The sequence below is a fragment of the Stegostoma tigrinum genome, chromosome 2 (assembly GCF_030684315.1).
Source record: "Stegostoma tigrinum isolate sSteTig4 chromosome 2, sSteTig4.hap1, whole genome shotgun sequence".
NCBI lineage: Eukaryota > Metazoa > Chordata > Chondrichthyes > Orectolobiformes > Stegostomatidae > Stegostoma > Stegostoma tigrinum.
Genome location: NC_081355.1, coordinates 35,674,094 through 35,693,248, shown reverse-complemented (window position 1 = coordinate 35,693,248; position 19,155 = coordinate 35,674,094). Strand labels below are relative to the sequence as shown.

The 19,155-nt window shown below is 43.1% G+C and overlaps 1 protein-coding gene across 5 annotated transcripts in view; it reads right to left on the bottom strand.

Moving 5' to 3' along the window:
• The window catches only part of si:dkeyp-120h9.1 (Y+L amino acid transporter 2-like), a 158,172-nt gene that overhangs the window by 100,260 nt on the left and 38,757 nt on the right, over positions 1 to 19,155 (bottom strand). For 4 of the 5 annotated variants that reach the window (XM_059653405.1, XM_059653404.1, XM_048555870.2 and 1 more), the window contains one exon: positions 3,895 to 4,147. The gene's annotated coding sequence lies outside the window, so the exon portion shown is untranslated. Of the gene's footprint in view, positions 1 to 3,894; positions 4,148 to 11,134; positions 11,287 to 19,155 lie in introns of those variants that run through there. The other variant, XM_048555887.2, reaches the window with a different exon arrangement.

Genomic DNA, 19,155 nt, shown 5'->3' with positions numbered 1-19,155 from the left:
CAGCAGAATAGGACTTACTCAGAATATACTCAATAAAATATACATGCAAGCATGTCACAAAATCTGCATTATGTATTCACAATTACATCCCTTATGTTGTTTTGTGCTGTCCTAAAGATTGGAAAGGCATTGAATAACTAAACTGAAGTTGAAGTGGGAATGACAAGATCCATTTTCAGTGCCTTAGTAAAAGCGAGTGTGGTAATGGAGATGGGATAATAACAATGATAGGTCAAATTATTAACTTATACTTGTGATTACTGAGGCTCTGTAAATTACCCGTAAATATCACATGCTGCAGACTTTCTAATATTATTTTCCAACATTGGATAATTACATTTACAATTAGTTCAGTCTTTCTATTTTGGTTAAAACCAGTAAAAATGTCAGTGTTCAGAACCATGCAGGTTTTAACCAGGTTTAACTGGAGTGTGTTGTATTGCTTGCTTGCAATCTCTTTAGGAGAGGGAGGCTCCCGATTAACTTATATAATTGATTAATGTTTTTCACATACTTTGAAATGCACTGGTAATAAGCTTCAAAAGGTTCCTGAAACTCTCAGTGAAGACCGCAAGGACAACTGACAGGCTGAAAAGAATGTCATAGGGTACCTCAACAAATACTCAGAACTGATAACTGCTTCCATACCTGCTCGTCAGAAAGGATTTTTTCATTGTACGAATGCTGAAAGATAACCAGATTGTAAAGTTCTTTCAATCAATGGGGTGGCACAGTGGCTCAGCAGTTAGCACTGCTGCCTTACAGCACCAGGGACCTGGGACTGATTCCACCCTTGGCAACTGTTTGCACATTCTCCCCATGTCTGCATGAGTTTCTTCCAGGTGCTCTGGTTTATTCCCACAGTCCAAAGACATACACAGGTTAGTCGGAGTGGCCATGCTAAATTGCTCATAATGTCAAGGGATGTGCAGACTAGGTGGAGTAGCCATGGAAAATGCAAGATTACAGGGCTAGGGTAGTGGGGTGGATCTGCATGGGATGCTCTTTGCAGAGGTAGTATGGACTCGATGGGCTGAAATGTCCACTCCCACACTATAGAAATTCTATGAAAAAAAAAGGAGTTAGCAGATTGCTGCTATGGCTATTTTAAATTGGATCTTGGATGAGGATCAATATAACCAGAAGTAGCAGCAGCAACAGCTTGTTCAGAGACCCGTAGCTCAACGAGGATCAGAGCTGAGAGATACTGGGAGGGCTGCAGCAGTTGGGTGCAACTAGATGTAGCTCTCAGGAGGTACTATCGATGACACTATCGATCGGTCAGACAATTAGTTTTGTTGAAATATTCAAACATTGCCTCAGCAGGTTCAGGTTGCGGTAAACCTCAGCAACAACCAAGAAGACCTACTTCCTGCTGAACCTTATGGCTCTGCATTCGCAGTGATTGCCAAAACCTCTACCCCATCCTTAACTTTTTTTTGACTCCAGATCTTTCCAGAGCTCTACTGAAGATGATCAGAATCTGTTTATTGGCAGTCTACAAATGCTTGGTCATACGAATGACAGATGGATTGTCCAACAGAGCCAGCAACTATGTCACCTTTGTTGTGATGGCATCAGTTCCCCAGGGCATCTTGAATTCACATGTGGAAACTAGATGGGGTCAGATTAACAAAGTGTATTTGTCATCTTGTAAGGGTTTCCATTCATCCATGGGCAACCACTGAACATGTTTCTGCAGGAGGTTCCTGAAGAGTTGTCATGATATTTTTGTCTTACACCAGAGCAAACTGTCTGGTATCTTTGGGACTAGGGATTTTCACTTCAAATTTGGCCAATAAAACTAATTTAAAGTTTTAGCAAAAAACTGCAGCTCGGGTTGTGGATGTGGCTATTGACTTGCTTGCTGAGCCAGCTTGTTTTTGTTCAGACGTTTTGCCACCATGCTAGGTGACATCATCAGTGGAGCCTCCGATGAAACAATGTTATTTTACTCTGCTAGGAATTTATACTGTCCAGTCTGTTATTGTGAGTACTGTCATTTCTGGTTTTGATCTGTATGTATTTGTTTGTATATTTAGTTCAATTCTATATGTTTGCTGATTGAAGAATAGGTGGAGAACCATGTCTCTAGGAATTCCCATCAATAAAACTCATTGAAAACCCAACAGTACTACAATAAATGCCATCTGGCTGCCAGGAATGTAGTTAAACAAGCCAATGACATGCCAATGCCAATCTGGAATTACCATTCAGCCAGCGTCTTCAGACTGACAGTGGTCCAATGTCACAGGTACGTGCGACACTGACATTTCTGTCACTCCTCCCTCAAGCCACTGACACAAAGCAGTTAAACAATGGCCAGAAAAACAAGGAAGTACTCCAGCAGAGCCTCAGGCATTTCAAGATGGGGGCAACCAAAAACCATTAAGATGCCAAGAATTGGTGCATAATTTAAAATATTACAAATGGACTAAGTACCTGCAAATGTCAGACAGCCAATGTCAGAGATGGCTAGGTATGTCAAAGGCTTCTATTACTTACCTACATCAGCTTCTTAGGAGGATTCACATTAAGCAGTGAACCAATGCCTGTATTTGATGGAGAAATAGGCCACAGACAGGGGAAGAAAGAGGCTCCGAAACGGTAGGAGGAGGACGTTGAAAAGAGCGGTAGGGCAGAAAATGCAAAATGGGTTGGGAGAGAAGGAGGTTGCAAGAGGTATTGGGGGGAAAGGCAACTGCAAAAGGGATGCCGGGGGCAAAGGTTTGCAAGAGATATGATGTGGGAGAGGGCGGCTGCAAAGGTGAGACGGGCAGACTGTAATGAAGAGAGAATGGTTTTAAATCTGTCAACAGAGGAATAGTCAGCTAATACTCAGCTAACCCGGATCCAGGAAAGCTTGAAAGCACTGAGCTGATTCTGTAAAGGGCTTGAAAGCACTGAGGTGATTCTGCGAAAGCTAAAATGTGTAAACTCCACCTTAAGGCAGCAGTTACTGTATAGTGGAAAAATATAATGGTTACTATTGTAATTAACACTGTCAATTGTTAAATTTAATTTTGAGATGTGGTAAAAAGGGATGTTGCTTTCTAGTTAAAATCTTTTAGCTTTGTACAAATACAATAGAAATACATTAGCTGTGACCACACCAATCTGCAAAAGATGAATTTAGGGTGATGGATTTTTAACATATAGAGATTTGTCAGTTATTTTGAAAAAAACCTTTTTGTTGTTAACTTATACTTGTTGTCTGTTTGAATTTAAATGTGCTCCTAAGATGCTGCTTGGCCTGCTGTGTTCATCCAGCTCCACACTTTGTTATCTCGAACTGAAATACTGGATTGTTTAGTAAATTTGTTTTCCTACTTTGTTGTGGCTTTAGGTTTAATGGGGTGTTGATAATTATTGAGGATGCTGGTGACTTTTTCTAGTTCTGTTTCTGTGTGAGTCTATAGATCCATAAGTCAACAAAAATATATGAGGTATTGTTACTATGGGACTGCATCACCTAATAAATGAGTCAGTGAGAACTGAAAAAGGAGACCTGGAAAATTAAAAATTAGCTGCCAAAATCCAAAGGTGGCCTTCAAATGTTAAGAAGAGCCTTTGATTAAAATAAACTGACCACTGTTAGATACTCTATTACAGTTTTAAGTTTGATCTTGATTATACAGCATTTTTGCACAACCCCAACTTTGACCATTGAGGTTGAAGCAGCCTGCTGACTTCCATATTCCATTGTCTGAGATGTCCTTGGTGGTTGTCCTCTAGTGATCTGACGTCGAGAGAATTGCAACCTGCTGAGGTTCTCCCTCAACTGCTGGAGACATTGGGGTCACTAGCAGAGGGGAGGAAGATCCACAACCAACACTTGCAGGCACCCTGACACGACAACCTCAGGACATCTTGTTGTGGTTCCATCTTTCTTACCTCCTTCAACTGCTAGGTTAAAGTTGTACACAATCCATATTCCCATCAATGGGCCATGTGTATCTTCTGTATGCCCAGTTCTCCACACCAGACTGGGGGCATCCTCACTTTAAGGCCGTGGGATTCTGCCTTTTCATCCGTATAGCTCACTTACTAATTTGACACCTTCCTGTTCAACAGGCATCAGTATGCAGATGATAGGCAGGTCACTACCAGTCTTGGAGTACCCCTCCATGTGATGTGTTCTTCTGCCCTGCAAGTGGATAGAAGGATTGAATGTTATTTGAATAGGCACTTAATGCCTTAATGAGAATGCATGCCTGTCTCTACTCTTGTATCCTCCCTGGTATGTGTTACGGACATGCATTCTCTTGTAACTGGTGCAACTTTCACAGCTTTAACCAGTTCCCACACATTCAGTCTATATGTGCCATGTGCTGGGGAAGCCTAGTACCCAAAACCCATGTCTGCCATCCCTCTCCACTCTCACTTTCGGTTTTGCAGTGACTACAGCATGCCACTTACCTTTTCAAATATAAAAGATTAGAAACCCTTTTCATAACACTACAACCAGTCCCATCTGAGGGCCTCCTGTTGCCAAAGCTGGATAGAAAAATCTTCAAGATAATAAAATGTGAGGCTGGATGAACACAGCAGGCCAAGCAGCATCTCAGGAGCACAAAAGCTGACGTTTCGGGCCTAGACCCTTCATCAGAGAGGGGGATGGGGAGGGGGAACTGGAATAAATAGGGAGAGGGGGGAGGCAGATCGAAGATGGAGAGTAAAGAAGATAGGTGGAGAGAGTATAGGTGGGGAGGTAGGGAGGGGATAGGTCAGTCCAGGGAAGACGGACAGGTCAAGGAGGTGGGATGAGGTTAGTAGGTAGATGGGGGTGCGGCTTGGGGTGGGAGGAAGGGACGGGTGAGAGGAAGAACCGGTTAGGGAGGCAGAGACAGGTTGGACAGGTTTTGGGATGCAGTGGGTGGGGGGGCAGAGCTGGGCTGGTTGTGTGGTGCAGTGGGGGGAGGGAACGAACTGGGCTGGTTTAGGGATGCAGTAGGGGAAGGGGAGAATTTGAAACTGGTGAAGTCCACATTGATACCATTAGGCTGCAGGGTTCCCAGGCGGAATATGAGTTGCTGTTCCTGCAACCTTCGGGTGGCATCATTGTGGCAGTGCAGGAGGCCCATGATGGACATGTCATCTAGAGAATGGGAGGGGGAGTGGAAATGGTTTGCGACTGGGAGGTGTAGTTGTTTGTTGCGAACTGAGCGGAGGTGTTCTGCAAAGCGGTCTCCAAGCCTCCACTTGGTTTCCCCAATGTAGAGGAAGCCGCACCGGGTACAATGGATGCAGTAAAGCACATTGGCAGATGTGCAGGTGAACCTCTGCTTAATGTGGAATGTCATCTTGGGGCCTGGGATAGGGGTGAGGGAGGAGGTGTGGGGGCAAGTGTAGCATTTCCTGCGGTTGCAGGGGAAGGTGCCGGGTGTGGTGGGGTTGGAGGGCAGTGTGGAGCGAACAAGGGAGTCACGGAGAGAGTGGTCTCTCCGGAAAGCAGACAGGGGTGGGGATGGAAAAATGTCTTGGGTGGTGGGGTCGGATTGTAAATGGCGAAAGTGTCGGAGGATGATGCGTTGTATCCGGAGGTTGGTAGGGTGGTGTGTGAGAACGAGGGGGATCCTCTTAGGGCGGTTGTGGCGGGGGCGGGGTGTGAGGGATGTGTTGCGGGAAATACGGGAGACGCGGTCAAGGGCGTTCTCGATCACTGTGGGGGGAAAGTTGCGGTCCTTAAAGAACTTGGACATCTGGGATGTGCGGGAGTGGAATGTCTTGTCGTGGGAGCAGATGCAGCGGAGGCGGAGGAATTGGGAATAGGGGATGGAATTTTGGCAGGAGGGTGGGTGGGAGGAGGTGTATTCTAGGTAGCTGTGGTAGTCGGTGGGCTTGAAATGGACATCAGTTACAAGCTGGTTGCCTGAGATGGAGACTGAGAGGTCCAGGAAGGTGAGGGATGTGCTGGAGATGGCCCAGGTGAACTGAAGGTTGGGGTGGAAGGTGTTGGTGAAGTGGATGAACTGTTCGAGCTCCTCTGGGGAGCAAGAGGCGGCGCCGATACAGTCATCAATGTACCGGAGGAAGAGGTGGGGTTTGGGGCCTGTGTCGGTGCGGAAGAGGGACTGTTCCACGTAACCTACAAAGAGGCAGGCATAGCTGGGGCCCATGCGAGTGCCCATGGCCACCCCCTTAGTCTGTAGGATGTGGGAGGAGTCAAAAGAGAAAAGTTGTTGAGGGTGAGGACGAGTTCAGCTAGGCGGATGAGAGTCTCCTCCGCCTAGCTGAACTCGTCCTCACCCTCAACAACTTTTCTCTTTTGACTCCTCCCACATCCTACAGACTAAGGGGGTGGCCATGGGCACCCGCATGGGCCCCAGCTCTGCCTGCCTCTTTGTAGGTTACGTGGAACAGTCCCTCTTCCGCACCTACACAGGCCCCAAACCCCACTTCTTCCTCCGGTACATTGATGACTGTATCGGCGCCGCCTCTTGCTCCCCAGAGGAGCTCGAACAGTTCATCCACTTCACCAACACCTTCCACCCCAACCTTCAGTTCACCTGGGCCATCTCCAGCACATCCCTCACCTTCCTGGACCTCTCAGTCTCCATCTCAGGCAACCAGCTTGTAACTGATGTCCATTTCAAGCCCACCGACTACCACAGCTACCTAGAATACACCTCCTCCCACCCACCCTCCTGCAAAAATTCCATCCCCTATTCCCAATTCCTCCGCCTCCGCTGCATCTGCTCCCACGATAAGACATTCCACTCCAGCACATCCCAGATGTCCAAGTTCTTTAAGGACCGCAACTTTCCCCCCACAGTGATCGAGAACGCCCTTGACCGCGTCTCCCGTATTTCCCGCAACACATCCCTCACACCCCGCCCCCACCACAACCGCCCTAAGAGGATCCCCCTCGTTCTCACACACCACCCTACCAACCTCCGGATACAACGCATCATCCTCCGACACTTTCGCCATTTACAATCCGACCCCACCACCCAAGACATTTTTCCATCCCCACCCCTGTCTGCTTTCCGGAGAGACCACTCTCTCCGTGACTCCCTTGTTCGCTCCACACTGCCCTCCAACCCCACCACACCCGGCACCTTCCCCTGCAACCGCAGGAAATGCTACACTTGCCCCCACACCTCCTCCCTCACCCCTATCCCAGGCCCCAAGATGACATTCCACATTAAGCAGAGGTTCACCTGCACATCTGCCAATGTGCTATACTGCATCCATTGTACCCGGTGCGGCTTCCTCTACATTGGGGAAACCAAGCGGAGGCTTGGAGACCGCTTTGCAGAACACCTCCGCTCAGTTCGCAACAAACAACTGCACCTCCCAGTCGCAAACCATTTCCACTCCCCCTCCCATTCTCTAGATGACATGTCCATCATGGGCCTCCTGCACTACCACAATGATGCCACCCGAAGGTTGCAGGAACAGCAACTCATATTCCGCCTGGGAACCCTGCAGCCTAATGGTATCAATGTGGACTTCACCAGTTTCAAATTCTCCCCTTCCCCTACTGCATCCCTAAACCAGCCCAGTTCATCCCCTCCCCCCACTGCACCACACAACCAGCCCAGCTCTGCCCCCCCACCCACTGCATCCCAAAACCAGTCCAACCTGTCTCTGCCTTCCTAACCGGTTCTTCCTCTCACCCGTCCCTTCCTCCCACCCCAAGCCGCACCCCCATCTACCTACTAACCTCATCCCACCTCCTTGACCTGTCCGTCTTCCCTGGACTGACCTATCCCCTCCCTACCTCCCCACCTATACTCTCTCCACCTATCTTCTTTACTCTCCATCTTCGGTCCGCCTCCCACTCTCTCCCTATTTATTCCAGTTCCCTCTCCCCATCCCCCGCTCTGATGAAGGGTCTAGGCCCGAAACGTCAGCTTTTGTGCTCCTGAGATGCTGCTTGGCCTGCTGTGTTCATCCAGCCTCACGTTTTATTATCTTGGAATTCTCCAGCATCTGCAGTTCCCATTATCTCTAGAAAAATCTTCCGCTATTCCTGGGCAAGCTTGAAGAGAACTTATAGAAAAGCATTGCTAAACCTTAGGGGCCATTCGTGGTCCTTTCTGGGACATAGCAATTAATCATTGTGAGGTTCACAGATCTTTTTGGGATCCAGACAGTTACAGATCCAAAGGGCAACAGCATTCTCAGAGATTACACACAACTAACCAATAACAATTGCTGTAGGATGATAGGAAGGGAATATGTGTCCAAATGCTGTCTGACCCCATGAGGTAGTGGCAGGGCCAGCAAATTCCTGCACTCGCCCACCATGCCAGTGCATTTGTCTTTACATAACTAAACGACTGGGCACTGTATGATTGTGTACAGTTAGCCACGTGTGCATGCACATGGATGTCCCACGTATTTTCAGGCCTTCTCTGGGAAGCCTCAACACAACAATAATATTTTACCCATAGAGGACGGTTCAGCAAATTCAGTGAAATCAGACAAAACAAACTCTCAGACTTCAAAAACTAACAGTTCCATCGTGTTAATTGGAACAGTTTCATTTCCCTGTATAGGTGTTCCATACAGGACAGCTCAACTACAGATGGAATCAAAAGTCCAGTGGTATACTTGAAAGAGAATACACACATTTGCACTGAAATTCTCTACAATAGTTGGCATACACTGTATGGAGCTCCTCATGCTCTTAAACTATTCAAAGAATTGAAAGTACTCAGAAAGCAACATTTTGTGTCCAGAGATAACAAGGTGTAGAGCTGGATGAACAAAGCAGGCCAAGCAGCATCAGATGTGCAGGAAAGCTGACATTTCGGGCCTAGCCCCTTCAAAATTTTGTTTGCAGGCTGTTTACAATATCAATCCCAGATCTCGACCTGTAAGCCTGAGGAAGGGTTCTAGTCAGCCTATTATTCCGCATTTGCTAGCTGTCTTCAATGACCTTCCTTTCTCAAAGTTTAAGCCTCCTGAAGTCTGCTCAACTGACTTGATGGTACCTATTACAGGTGGGGGAACAACGCAGGGAGGGTGAAAATGTAACTTCTTGGATATCTTTGGCTTTATTGTTCTTCATGAACACTTACAAAAATATGACAGTATTACATCCATAAATAGCAATACTCTCATCATAACAAATGTGATGTACTAACTGTAATCTTGTCATTCACATTAATGTTACTTATGAATGAGAAAATGAAAATGCCAAAGCTGTAAATCAGGAACAAAATCAAAGTTGTTGGAAAAGCCCAGCAAGTCTGGCAGCATCTGTGAAGGAAAAAACAGAGTTGAGGAAGGGTCACCAGACCCAAAATGCTAACTCTGTTTTGTCCTTCACAGATGCTGTTAGGCCTGCTGGGCTTTTCCAACAACTTTGTTTTTGAACAAGATGATTATCACAGCCATAATGCTTGGCTCTTTTCTCCTTCGTATATATTTGCTTCTTCACATTCTGCCATCATCTCGGACAGCCTCTCTTCCTCTTGCCTGCCTCAAACAGTCTCTATCACTCTCTTCTTTCTTGCTTCAGACATCATTTGATCCCCAATCATACCCACACACCCCCATGTGGCTCCCTTTCTCTTCTGACTCAGGTAAGCCTCCTCCCTCCTGTCTCAATCCCTTTTGCCTGCCTCCTCCCAATCTCTTTCACAGCTTGTCACAACTTTCCCTAAAGAGGAGAAAGCAGAGGTTAATTACTTCAACTCCAGCTAATATACTACCTCACCTGCTGCATATCATATAGATTTGTTTTGCACTCATGTAATTTAACATGAAAGATGACCTTAACTCCTGCAAGATTACCTTTCAATGAGCATTCATGAAATGAAAATATGTCGTGTTAGATTACTTTATGATTTAATCTCAGGTGCCTCTAGGTATAGTTCAACGATTGTTTCTTCAGCCAACATTGGGAAAAAGATTTAAAGAAGATTTTGAGGTAGTTAGCTCAATGAGGATTCATCAGATATTTATACATTACATATAAAAAAACTCAAATTCTGAAAAGATCTGTTTTAGAAAAACATCTTGTTTTTAACAGTTTCTAGAAGTGTGAGGTGCCTGTCACCCCTGGTTTCACCACTCCCTATCCTTTGAGGTACCATCCTATTTCCTCTCTGAAGCCTGTGCTTGGATCCTATCCTTAATGACCAATGCTTTGATATTTCATGGTGTGGTACAGAGTCACCTCACATTTCATTTCCAAATAATGCCTCAGTGTTAATGCATGTCCCATTTTCACAAAAACTCTGCCTGTCTGCTGCATCAGCATCTGAGCATGCTTATGCAATTTAACTATTTTTCTTTTAACCTGACTACTTTCTTGAATAAGAATAAACAGAAAATGACTCTTAAATGGTTTACATTACTATTGTTTATGAAATTAACTGAAACTCTCTCTCTCTCATTCTAACCTCAGCTGGAATTTCATATGCATTTACAGGTTAATTCATGTCAGATCCAAATCTCCCCCTAACAAATACACATGCAAGATTCACAATTGGGAAGCTTCACTCTCTGTTAAAGTTTCAAGAACTTAACACCATAGTTTCATTCTCCTGTAACGTTTGATCTCTCCCCCAAATGACTTTCCCCACTAGCTAAGCATACAACTCCTGAGATTATCACAAGGTACCATGTGCAATGTGGCAAACTGTAGGCAATTAAGCATGGTAAAGGAGGCAATTAACACAGTTCACTGACACAACCAACTGCAGATTTTAAAAGACAGTTGCAGATCTGTGGTGAGTGAAATCATATATTTGATCTTGTGTTTAATTATCTTTGGGTATTTAAAATCAGGGGAAAAAATAAAATATATTTTAAGTTTTAAGACAAAAACCAGCAAAGCTTGAGTGGTTTTTACTGGAGATGATATATAAAACAATTTCTTGGTTAATTTGACTTTCTTTGTACTTGTAATGGTTTATCAAAGTCACAGGATCTTTTAATTATCACGAGGGAAGTTTTAAACAGATTGCTGAACAGCACATTCCAGCTTTTCAACAGTTTATTGTTCTGTAAACATTGTATTAACTCTGTAAGAACTTACTGGACAGCTCAGTAAACTGATGTGAGATCTAATTACTCACTTTGGCTCAATTCTTTCATCATCTCCAGTTTTTCTTATTTCCCAACATGGTATTTTTCTTCTGTCTGCAATGCTTTTCACTTTAGCTTTACGTACCTCACAATTACTTATGGCTTTCTCTTGATTTGCAGATATGCATTTTCCCAAGTATGTTAGGTTTCTTTGTTAGTAAGAAGTGATCCTTGTCAAATTTGCCTAGGTTGTCAAATGCAAATCCTCCAGATTGATGATTTTGTCTGCAAATAATTTTCCACTAGAATACTACTGGAGATCAGTAGGGAGGCAGGAAACATTCTGTGGACTTTGTAAGCGTTGATTGTCTAGGGTGTGTTTGAACCACCCTATTGAATTGAACATAAAAGAACATATGGCTAATAGCCACTATTAAAAAAAACTCAATGTTTTCCACCATGTGGAACTGAACAAACTGCAAGCACATTTGTTCTATTGGACTAAACAAATCCGGAAGATATTTAATCAGGTGGAACTGTACACACTCTAAACTAATTCAGCCTGTTTAGCTGTGCAAGCTTAAATTTTGTCCCATTGAGACACCGTGATGAGAACTGTGTTTCCACATAAGTGTTGCCCAGAAGATATCATTATCATAGACAAACTACAGGATCACAGAATTCTAATAGCACAGAAGAATGCCATTCAGTCCATTATGCTTACACTAGCTCTTCAAATAAGTGTCATTATCTAGTACCAATCTCCTTCATTTTCCCCCATACATTTGCCAATTATTTATTTCCAAGTACTCATCCAATCCCCTCTTGAATGCCTTGATTGAACCTGCTTTTAGCACATTTCCAGTCATTGCATTCCATACTGAACTACTTGGTGTATGAAAACATTTTCTCACGTTACTCTTGCTTCTTTTGCACACCTAAAGTCTATGTTCTTTAATTTTTCTTCCTTTTATGAGCAGGAATAGCTTCTCCCTGTATGTCGATCCAGTCAGATCCTGATTTTGGAAACTTCCATCAAATCTTCTCTGAGCCCTCTTCTCTTCAAAGAGAACTTCTTCAATTTACCCTCATTACTGACGTTTCTCATTTCTGGACGCATTCTTGTAAAATCGTTCCTGTGCTCTCTCATATGCATTCATATATTGCCAAAATGTAGCTCCCACAACTGCACACAATACTCCAGTTGAAGTCTAATACAAGTTCAATATAACCTCCTTACTCTTATTCTCTATGCCCCTGTTAATAAAGCTGAAAATAGTATATGCTTTCATAACTGCTTTCTCGCAAATGACAAAGGACTGTATCTGGATATATAGGGTACTGGAACTGATCTAGTTTGAACAAAGTCTTTGTGGATAACAAAAATATTTTGTGATAAGTCATCTATCCATTAAAGACACGGCATCTAATTATTTCAAAACAATTCCAGGGTTTTGCCTCCATACACTGATCACTTTCTTAAAACTGTTTTTCTTCCAGTTTAAAATTGGTTTCCAGTCTGACATTTTGCATTTCTTCAATATTAGTCATGGATGATTTGAATGTGGTTGTGGAGGTAATAATCTGCAAATTTGCAGAGGATATGTAAAATTTATGACGTAGATTTCTATATGCAGAATTAGATGCACTGGGGTTCTGTGCCTATAACTGGCAAATTATGTTTGACTTACAAAACTGCAGTACTAAGCTTGTGGGCAGTGTGAATCCTGAACATACGTATGCCTTTTATAGCAACAGCGGATAACTAAAAAGGCAATACACAAAGAAAAAATGAGCTATGAAGGAAAACTGGCCAAAAATATAAAGGAGGATAGTAAAAGCTTTTTTAGGTATGTGAAAAGAAAAAAAAATGGTTACGACTAAAATTGGGCCCTTCAAGTCAGAAACGTGTGAATTTAATATGGGGAACAAAGGTATTTATATTAGGCAGGAAATGGTGTTGGATAGACTGTTAGGTCTGAAGGCCGATAAGTCCCTGGGACCTGATGGTCTGCATCCCAGGCTACATAAGGAGGTGGCTCTAGAAATCGTGGACGCGTTGGTAATTATTTTCCAAAGTTCTATAGATTCAGGATCAGTTCCTACGGATTGGAGGGTGGCAAATGTTGTCCCACTTTTCAAGAAAGGAGGGAGAGAGAAAACAGGAAATTATAGACCGGTTAGCCTGACGTCAGTGGTGGGAAAGATGCTGGAGTCAATTATAAAAGATGAAATTCCGACTCATTTGGATAGCAGTAACAGAATAGGTCAGAGTCAGCATGGAGTTACGAAGGGGAAATCGTGCTTGACTAATCTTCTGGAATTTTTTGAGGATGTATCTATGAAGATGGATAAGGGAGAGCCAGTGGATGTAGTGTACCTGGACTTTGAGAAAGCCTTTGATAAAGTCCCGCATAGGAGACTGGTGAACAAAAATTAGGGCACATGGTATTGGGGGCAAAATACTGATTTGGATTGAAAATTGGCTGGCTGACAGGAAGCAAAGAGTAGTGATAAACAGTTCCCTTTTGGAATGGCAGGCAGTGACCAGTGGGGTACCACACGGTTCAGTGCTGGGACCGCAGCTGTTTACGATATATATTAATGATATAGACGAAGGCATTAGAAGTAATATTAGTGAATTTGCTGATGACACAAAGTTGGGTGGCAGTGTGAAATGTGAGGAGGATGTTATTAGAATACAGGGTGACTTAGACAGGCTAGGTGAGTGGATGGATGCATGGCAGATGCAGGTAAAGGGGAAGCACAACGAGATCTAGGTGTTCTTGTACATCAGTCAATGAAAGCAAGCATGCAGGTACAGCAGGTAGTGAAGAAAGCTAAGAGCATGCTGGCCTTCATAACAAGAGGAATGGAGTATAGGAGCTAAGAGGTCCTTCTGCAGCTGTACAGGGCCCTGGTGAGACCGCACCTGGAGTATTGTGTGCAGTTTTGGTCTCCCAATTTGAGGAAGGACATTCTTGCTATTGAGGGAGTGCAGCGTAGGTTCACAAGGTCAATTCCCGGAATGGCGGGACTATCATATGTTGAAAGATTGGAGCGACTGGGCTTGTATACTCAATTTTAGAAGGATGAGAGGGGATCTGATTGAGACGTATAATATTATTAAGGGATTGGACACTGTGGAGGCAGGAAGCATGCTTCCGCTGATGGGTGAGTCCAGGACCAGAGGACACAGTTTAAAAATAAGGGGTAGGCCATTTAGAACAGAGTTGAGGAAAATCTTCTTCACCCAGAGAGTGGTGGATAAATGGAATGCTCTGCCCCAGAAGGCAGTGGAGGCCAACTCTCTGGATGCTTTCAAGAAAGAGTTAGACAAAGCTCTTAAAGATAGTGGAATCAAGGGTTATGGGGATAAGGTAGGAACAGGATACTGATTGTGGATGATCAGCCATGATCATAATGAATGGTGGTGCTGGCTCGAAGGGCCGAATGGCCTACTCCAGCATCTATTGTCTATTGAAAGAACCAAAGCTAGAGGTTGAAAAGATATGGAATTCTAGTTCATGTTCCACGAGTACAATACATACCAAATAATCTGATTCAGAATCCCTGGTTTGGAGATAGGAGCTGGGAGGGGTTGGTCTATTGGTGTTAATCAGGTCATAGTCTGGTGCAGTCAGTGGGTTTGGTGGCATGAGTTTTGAGTCAGTGGTGGGTGGCATCAAGGATTCAGGTGTTGATAGGGGAGTTGTTGGCTCCAGGGATTCTGTTGGTCTGAGGAAAGCTGGTATCTGATTACCGTGACAATGTTGAGCGTTGAGTTGGTGACCAGGTTAGGTCGGAGGGAATCAGCTGTCCAAGGGTGTTGGGGTGGGATAGCTTTTGTGGGATGGATTGGGGGTAATTTGAGGTATCAAATTAATAGGTAGCTAAGAGTTACAGCAGGTTTTAAATCTTCTAACATTTTCTGAGTAACTTTTCAGGTTACTGAATCAGAACCATGTAAAATTTCTGGCTCTAACTCAAATCTGGGGTCATTTTCTGTGAATTCAAAACACCAGGAATTTGCCCATCAGAAATGTAAACTTCATTGAATTTTACATCGGGACTTCTGCATGGTCCTGAGGCAGAATTCCAGTCGATGTTTCAGCAAATACTCTATAGGAAGATCTTGATTTTAAACAGATACAAAATGTTAGAAATAGTAATGTATTTGTTCATTGGCTGAAATTCTTATTAAAAAGAAATATTCAGCTTACACACTCAAAGCACCGACATAGCACATAATTCCCATGTCTAAAACTTTTTGCGTGAATTTTATTGATGAATAGAGAAAATTATCTCCAAGCTCATTCTTGGGTTTCAAAAACAGAGAAGGCAAAAACAAAACTTCTGTTTCAGCTGCTTCTTTTATAATCTTGTTAGATGTAACACAATTTGATGCTGTATGACCATAAACTTATTTGAACTGATTGCCAAACTGAGATGAAAGGCCCATTCCTTTTCAAACCAGACTGTTACACCATTTTATTCATTTTCTCCTGAGATGCTTTCTTGTGAACATTTGATATGGTTTTAAAGCAAGTCATAGTTTTTGTATTGCAAAAATCTCATGTTGCACACTGCTCCTTTGAGAAGTCTGTTTTAAAAGGTTGGGTGCACTGATCTTCATACTTAATACGACTTAACATTGATTTATGTGGGGCTATATTCATAGTGCAATGTTCATTCTTTATTGAATTAATTGCAATGGTCATCTCACCAAGAATTATATTTCTATCAAAGTTTAGGCACAGATCTGCAGCTCGGGTCATGAGTGAGGTTGTTGACTTGCTTGCCAAGCTGGCTTGTTCTCGTTCAGATGTTTCTAAACGTAGCAACCCAAGCCAAACATAGACACACATGGGAATTCTGAGACGCATAGCTCTCCATCCATAATGCACGCAACAAACACAGAGAATTGAACTCCATATACAAACCCATACAGATCAAAACCGGAAATGACACTACTCACCATAATGGATCAAAACAGTATAATTCCAAACGGAGCAGGATAACACCATTTCATCAGAGGCTCTACTGACAATGTCACATAGCTCGATGATGAAATTTCTGAACAAAAACAAGCCAGCTCAGTGAGCAAGTCAACAACCTCACTGTATTTCTATTTTGACTTTAATTTTAGCTAGTAAAGTTAAACAATGCAAAGCGTTTTGAGCACATGAGTACGCTATCAACGTAAAGTCCTTCCTGACCTGTCAAGGCACAGAAAATATCACTTGAAAGTCCTGATTCACCTCTGAATTACCATTCAAGAGAAGCTTGTCTCTCGTGATAGTTTTTGTCTCTGTACATGCAAGTTGTGTCAGGTTGGATATCCATCATCAAGCCTTTAACCCAGCTGAACGCGCCAAGGTACATTACAAATGTGTATTTAGTCAACACCACAGAGTCATTGAATCAGTTGACCAATCACAGAATCCCTACAGTGTGAAAACAGGCCATTCAGCTCATCAAGTCTGCATCGACCCTCCAAAAATCATCCCACCCAAACTCAGCTCCCTACTTTATCCACATAACCCTGCCTTTACCATGGCTAAATAACCTAGTCTGCGCATCTTTGGACTGTGACAGCAAACCGGAGCACCCAAAGGAGATCCATGCAGACAGCTGGAGAATATGCAAACTCCACACAGTTACCCAAGTCTGAAATTCAACCCAGGTCCTTGGTGCTGTGATGCAGCAATGTTAACTTCTGAACAACCTAGTGGCCATTACTAAGTTGTGGCTATAGTATGATAGATTGGAACGTGACTATTGAAAGGTATGTGATTTTTAGGAAGAACAGAAACTGGGAGGGGGTAGGGAAAGGAAACAACAAGTAACTAAAAGATTTAATAAGGAGGGAAAAATTAGTGTACAAGATAAAGTGTATCAACAGTAAAAAAGGAATAATTTCTTCAGATATTTAAAAAAAGGAAGTTAACGAAGTAAAAGATGATGATTCTGGGGAATTAGTAATGGACGACAAACCGATGGCAAACAAACTTAATCGATATTTTGCATCAGTTCAGAGATGATACAAGTAGCATTCGGAAAGTAACTGTAAATCAAGAACTGAAAGGGAGGAACTTAAGAAAATTACAATTATTATGGAAGTATTAATGAGTAAATTGGTGGAACTGTGAGTTAGAGAGTCATAGAATCATACCGCATGGAAACAGATCCTTCAAGTCCATCCAGTCCATGCTGAACATAATCCCAAACTAAATTAGTCCCACCTGTCTGCTCTTGGCCCATATTGCTCCAAACCTTTTCTATTCATGCACTTATCAAAATGTCTTTTAAATGCTGTAACTGTACCAGCAGTCACCACTTCCTCGGGAAGTTCATTCCACACATGGTGCACTCTGTGTTAAAAACTGCCCCTCATTCTTTTTTAAAATCTTTCTCCTTTCACCTTAAAAATATGCTCTCTAGTCTTGAAATCCCCCACCCTAGGGAAAAGACAATTGCCATTCATCTTACTTATACCCCTCATGATTTTATAAACTAACCCCTATAAAGTCACCCCATAATCTCCTATGCTCCAGTGAAAAAGGTCCCAGCCTATTCAGCCTCTCCCAATAACTCAAACCCTCCATTCCCAGCAACATCCTGGTAAACCTTTTCTGAACCCTCTCCAGCTTAATAATATCATTCCTTGAACAGGGTGACCAGAACTGGATACAATACTGCAGAAGGCGCCTCACCAACATCCTGTACAACCTCAACACGATGTCCCAACTCCTGTACTCAAAAGTTTTGAGCAATGAAGGCAGGTGCACTAAATGCCTTCTTAACCACAAGTTGTCAAGTCCCTAGATCCTGACGGATTTCATCCTAGGATCTTAAAGGAAGTAGATAGTAGTATAGTTGATGCAATGGTTTTAATTTTCCAAAACTCATTGGATTTATCGTTGCTGTCTGGAATGAACTGCTGGAGGAGGTCGTGGATGCAGGTACAGTTAAAATGTTTAGAAGACATTTGGATAAGTACACAAATGGGAAAAGTTGGAAGGGATATGGGCCAAAAGCAGGCAGGTGGGACTAGTTAAGTTTGGAAACATGGTTGGCTTGGACTAGATGGACTAAAGAGTCATATTGCATGGAAACAGACATTATGACTCTATTTTGGGAAAGTTCCTTTAGATTGGAAAATAGCTAATGTAACTCATTTGTTCAAAAAGAGAGGGAGGAATAAGCAGGAAACTACAGGCCAGTTAGTTTAACATTTGTTACAGGGGAAGTGTTAGAAGCTATCAATAAAGATATTTATAATAGGGCACTTCGATAAGTTCCAGATAATCAGTCAGAGCCAACATAGTTTTTTCAAAGGGAAACCATGCTTAACTAATTTGTTGGATTTCTTCTGAAGGAACCTGATCAGGTGTGCCCAGAACTTTGTGGGAAGCCTGGGAAGTGATTGCTGGGCCCCTCCCTTGCTGAGTTGTTTGTATCATCGATAGCTATACATGAGGTGCAGAAGACTGGGGTTTGGCAAAGGTGGTGCCATTATTTAGGAAAGGTGATAGGCAAGTTGTTGATGGAAGGGTATTCTGTGGAACAGGACTTACATGTATTTGAAAAAGCAAGCTCTAATTAGGGGGAGTGAACATGGCTTTGAGAGTGGGAAATTGTGTCTCATTAGCTTGATTGAGTTTTTGAGCAAGTGACAAAAAGGATTTTGGGATCTTGGACAAAGAGGGATCTAGACCCTTTTCTGATGAAGGGTCTTGGCCCAAAACATCAGTTTTTGTGATGCTAAGACTTAACATTTTAAAGTTCATGTAAATGGTTTGTGTGAAGGGACCAAAAGTATAGTAGTTAAATTTGCTGTTGCCACAAAATAGGCAGATGAGTTGTGAAGATAATATTAGGAGCAACCAAAGGTTGGAAAAATGAATTTGCATAGCTCTGGCAAATGAATTATAATGTGGGAAAGTGAAAATTTCCACTTTGGCAGAAAGCATAAAAACAAAATATTGCATGGTGGCTCAGTGGTTAGCACTGCTGCCTCACAGTGCCAGGGACCCAGGTTCAATTCCACCCTTGGGCCACTGTCTGTGTGAAACTTGTTGGGCTGAAGGAATTAAGGGCTACAGGGAGGGTGCAGGGAAGTGGAGTTGAAATGCCCATCAGCCATGATTAAATGGCAGAGTG